Genomic DNA, 6,000 nt, shown 5'->3' on the forward strand with positions numbered 1-6,000 from the left:
GCCTTACTATACTATGACGTTTTTTATGACATTTTGAGGTCGAAAAAAATTTGGACTTTTTTTGTCCGATTTTGACGCCTTACTATACTATGACGTTTTTTATGACATTTTGAGGTCGAAAAAAATTTGGACTTTTTTTGTCCGATTTTGACGCCTTACTATACTATGACGTTTTTTATGACATTTTGAGGTCGAAAAAAATTTGTACTTTTTTTGTCCGATTTTGACGCCTTACTATACTATGACGTTTTTTATGACTTTTGGAGGTCGAAAAATTTTTTGACTTTTTTTGTCCGATTTTGACGCCTTACTATACTACGACGTTTTTTATGACATTTTGAGGTCGAAAAAAATTTTGACTTTTTTTGCCCGAAAAAACGCCTTACTATACTATGACGTTTTTTATGACATTTTGAGGTCGAAAAATTTTTTGACTTTTTTTGCCCGATTTTGACGCCTTACTATACTATGACGTTTTTTATGACATTTTGAGGTCGAAAAAATTTTTGACTTTTTTTGCCCGAAAAAACGCCTTACTATACTATGACGTTTTTTATGACATTTTGAGGTCGAAAAAAATTTTGACTTTTTTTGTCCGATTTTGACGCCTTACTATACTATGACGTTTTTTATGACATTTTGAGGTCGAAATAAAATTTGACTTTTTTTGTCCGATTTTGACGCCTTACTATACTATGACGTTTTTTATGACTTTTTGAGGTCGAAAAAAATTTGGACTTTTTTTGTCCGATTTTGACGCCTTACTATAGTATGACGTTTTTTATGACATTTTGAGGTCGAAAAAATTTTTGACTTTTTTTGTCCGATTTTGACGCCTTACTATACTATGACGTTTTTTATGACTTTTGGAGGTCGAAAAAAATTTTGACTTTTTTTGTCCGATTTTGACGCCTTACTATACTATGACGTTTTTTATGACTTTTGGAGGTCGAAAAAAATTTGGACTTTTTTTGTCCGATTTTGACGCCTTACTATACTATGACGTTTTTTATGACATTTTGAGGTCGAAAAAAATTTGGACTTTTTTTGTCCGATTTTGACGCCTTACTATACTATGACGTTTTTTATGACTTTTGGAGGTCGAAAAATTTTTTGACTTTTTTTGTCCGATTTTGACGCCTTACTATAGTATGACGTTTTTTATGACATTTTGAGGTCGAAAAAATTTTTGACTTTTTTTGTCCGATTTTGACGCCTTACTATACTATGACGTTTTTTATGACTTTTGGAGGTCGAAAAAAATTTTGACTTTTTTTGTCCGATTTTGACGCCTTACTATACTATGACGTTTTTTATGACTTTTGGAGGTCGAAAAAAATTTGGACTTTTTTTGTCCGATTTTGACGCCTTACTATACTATGACGTTTTTTATGACATTTTGAGGTCGAAAAAAATTTGGACTTTTTTTGTCCGATTTTGACGCCTTACTATACTATGACGTTTTTTATGACATTTTGAGGTCGAAAAAAAATTTGACTTTTTTTGTCCGATTTTGACGCCTTACTATACTATGACGTTTGTTATGACTTTTTGAGGTCGAAAAAAATTTGGACTTTTTTTGTCCGATTTTGACGCCTTACTATACTACGATGTTTTTTATGACATTTTGAGGTCGAAAAAAAGTTTGACTTTTTTTGCCCGAAAAAAACGCCTTACTATACTATGACGTTTTTTATGACATTTTGAGGTCGAAAAAAATTTTGACTTTTTTTGCCCGAAAAACACGCCTTACTATACTATGACGTTTTTTATGACATATTGAGGTCGAAAAAATTTTTGACTTTTTTTTGTCCGATTTTGACGCCTTACTATACTACGATGTTTTTTATGACATTTTGAGGTCGAAAAAAAGTTTGACTTTTTTTGCCCGAAAAAAACGCCTTACTATACTATGACGTTTTTTATGACATTTTGAGGTCGAAAAAAATTGTGACTTTTTTTGTCCGATTTTGACGCCTTACTATACTATGACGTTTTTTATGACATTTTGAGGTCGAAAAAAATTTGGACTTTTTTTGTCCGATTTTGACGCCTTACTATAGTATGACGTTTTTTATGACATTTTGAGGTCGAAAAAAATTTTGACTTTTTTTGTCCGATTTTGACGCCTTACTATACTATGACGTTTTTTATGACATTTTGAGGTCGAAAAAAATTTTGACTTTTTTTGCCCGAAAAACACGCCTTACTATACTATGACGTTTTTTATGACATATTGAGGTCGAAAAAATTTTGGACTTTTTTTTGTCAGATTTTGACGCCTTACTATACTATGATGTTTTTTATGACATTTTGAGGTCGAAAAAAATTTTGACTTTTTTTGCCCGAAAAAAACGCCTTACTATACTATGACGTTTTTTATGACTTTTGGAGGTCGAAAAAAATTTGGACTTTTTTTGTCCGATTTTGACGCCTTACTATACTATGATGTTTTTTATGACATTTTGAGGTCGAAAAAATTTTTGACTTTTTTTGTCCGATTTTGACGCCTTACTATACTATGACGTTTTTTATGACATTTTGAGGTCGAAAAAAATTTTGACTTTTTTTGTCCGATTTTGACGCCTTACTATACTATGACGTTTTTTATGACATTTTGAGGTCGAAAAAAATTTTGACTTTTTTTGCCCGAAAAACACGCCTTACTATACTATGACGTTTTTTATGACATATTGAGGTCGAAAAAATTTTGGACTTTTTTTTGTCAGATTTTGACGCCTTACTATACTATGATGTTTTTTATGACATTTTGAGGTCGAAAAAAATTTTGACTTTTTTTGCCCGAAAAAAACGCCTTACTATACTATGACGTTTTTTATGACTTTTGGAGGTCGAAAAAAATTTGGACTTTTTTTGTCCGATTTTGACGCCTTACTATACTATGACGTTTTTTATGACATTTTGAGGTCGAAAAAAATTTGGACTTTTTTTGTCCGATTTTGACGCCTTACTATACTATGACGTTTTTTATGACATTTTGAGGTCGAAAAAAATTGTGACTTTTTTTGTCCGATTTTGACGCCTTACTATACTATGACGTTTTTTATGGCATTTTGAGGTCGAAAAAAATTTTGACTTTTTTTGTCCGATTTTGACGCCTTACTATACTATGACGTTTTTTATGACATTTTGAGGTCGAAAAAAATTTTGACTTTTTTTGTCCGATTTTGACGCCTTACTATACTATGACGTTTTTTATGACATTTTGAGGTCGAAAAAATTTTTGACTTTTTTTGTCCGATTTTGACGCCTTACTATACTATGACGTTTTTTATGACATTTTGAGGTCGAAAAAAATTTGGACTTTTTTTGTCCGATTTTGACGCCTTACTATACTATGACGTTTTTTATGACATTTTGAGGTCGAAAAAAATTTGTACTTTTTTTGTCCGATTTTGACGCCTTACTATACTATGACGTTTTTTATGACTTTTGGAGGTCGAAAAATTTTTTGACTTTTTTTGTCCGATTTTGACGCCTTACTATACTACGACGTTTTTTATGACATTTTGAGGTCGAAAAAAATTTTGACTTTTTTTGCCCGAAAAAACGCCTTACTATACTATGACGTTTTTTATGACATTTTGAGGTCGAAAAATTTTTTGACTTTTTTTGCCCGATTTTGACGCCTTACTATACTATGACGTTTTTTATGACATTTTGAGGTCGAAAAAATTTTTGACTTTTTTTGCCCGAAAAAACGCCTTACTATACTATGACGTTTTTTATGACATTTTGAGGTCGAAAAAAATTTTGACTTTTTTTGCCCGAAAAAAACGCCTTACTATACTATGACGTTTTTTATGACATTTTGAGGTCGAAAAAAATTTTGACTTTTTTTGTCCGATTTTGACGCCTTACTATACTATGACGTTTTTTATGACTTTTTGAGGTCGAAAAAAATTTGGACTTTTTTTGTCCGATTTTGACGCCTTACTATAGTATGACGTTTTTTATGACATTTTGAGGTCGAAAAAAATTTGGACTTTTTTTGTCCGATTTTGACGCCTTACTATACTATGACGTTTTTTATGACATTTTGAGGTCGAAAAAAATTTGTACTTTTTTTGTCCGATTTTGACGCCTTACTATACTATGACGTTTTTTATGACTTTTGGAGGTCGAAAAATTTTTTGACTTTTTTTGTCCGATTTTGACGCCTTACTATACTACGACGTTTTTTATGACATTTTGAGGTCGAAAAAAATTTTGACTTTTTTTGCCCGAAAAAACGCCTTACTATACTATGACGTTTTTTATGACATTTTGAGGTCGAAAAATTTTTTGACTTTTTTTGCCCGATTTTGACGCCTTACTATACTATGACGTTTTTTATGACATTTTGAGGTCGAAAAAATTTTTGACTTTTTTTGCCCGAAAAAACGCCTTACTATACTATGACGTTTTTTATGACATTTTGAGGTCGAAAAAAATTTTGACTTTTTTTGCCCGAAAAAAACGCCTTACTATACTATGACGTTTTTTATGACATTTTGAGGTCGAAAAAAATTTTGACTTTTTTTGTCCGATTTTGACGCCTTACTATACTATGACGTTTTTTATGACATTTTGAGGTCGAAATAAAATTTGACTTTTTTTGTCCGATTTTGACGCCTTACTATACTATGACGTTTTTTATTACTTTTTGAGGTCGAAAAAAATTTGGACTTTTTTTGTCCGATTTTGACGCCTTACTATAGTATGACGTTTTTTATGACATTTTGAGGTCGAAAAAATTTTTGACTTTTTTTGTCCGATTTTGACGCCTTACTATACTATGACGTTTTTTATGACTTTTGGAGGTCGAAAAAAATTTTGACTTTTTTTGTCCGATTTTGACGCCTTACTATACTATGACGTTTTTTATGACTTTTGGAGGTCGAAAAAAATTTGGACTTTTTTTGTCCGATTTTGACGCCTTACTATACTATGACGTTTTTTATGACATTTTGAGGTCGAAAAAAATTTGGACTTTTTTTGTCCGATTTTGACGCCTTACTATACTATGACGTTTTTTATGACTTTTGGAGGTCGAAAAATTTTTTGACTTTTTTTGTCCGATTTTGACGCCTTACTATACTACGACGTTTTTTATGACATTTTGAGGTCGAAAAAAATTTTGACTTTTTTTGCCCGAAAAAACGCCTTACTATACTATGACGTTTTTTATGACATTTTGAGGTCGAAAAATTTTTTGACTTTTTTTGCCCGATTTTGACGCCTTACTATACTATGACGTTTTTTATGACATTTTGAGGTCGAAAAAATTTTTGACTTTTTTTGCCCGAAAAAACGCCTTACTATACTATGACGTTTTTTATGACATTTTGAGGTCGAAAAAAATTTTGACTTTTTTTGTCCGATTTTGACGCCTTACTATACTATGACGTTTTTTATGACATTTTGAGGTCGAAATAAAATTTGACTTTTTTTGTCCGATTTTGACGCCTTACTATACTATGACGTTTTTTATGACTTTTTGAGGTCGAAAAAAATTTGGACTTTTTTTGTCCGATTTTGACGCCTTACTATAGTATGACGTTTTTTATGACATTTTGAGGTCGAAAAAATTTTTGACTTTTTTTGTCCGATTTTGACGCCTTACTATACTATGACGTTTTTTATGACTTTTGGAGGTCGAAAAAAATTTTGACTTTTTTTGTCCGATTTTGACGCCTTACTATACTATGACGTTTTTTATGACTTTTGGAGGTCGAAAAAAATTTGGACTTTTTTTGTCCGATTTTGACGCCTTACTATACTATGACGTTTTTTATGACATTTTGAGGTCGAAAAAAATTTGGATTTTTTTTGTCCGATTTTGACGCCTTACTATACTATGACGTTTTTTATGACATTTTGAGGTCGAAAAAAAATTTGACTTTTTTTGTCCGATTTTGACGCCTTACTATACTATGACGTTTGTTATGACTTTTTGAGGTCGAAAAAAATTTGGACTTTTTTTGTCCGATTTTGACG

This window comes from Toxotes jaculatrix, chromosome 9 (assembly GCF_017976425.1).
Source record: "Toxotes jaculatrix isolate fToxJac2 chromosome 9, fToxJac2.pri, whole genome shotgun sequence".
NCBI lineage: Eukaryota > Metazoa > Chordata > Actinopteri > Toxotidae > Toxotes > Toxotes jaculatrix.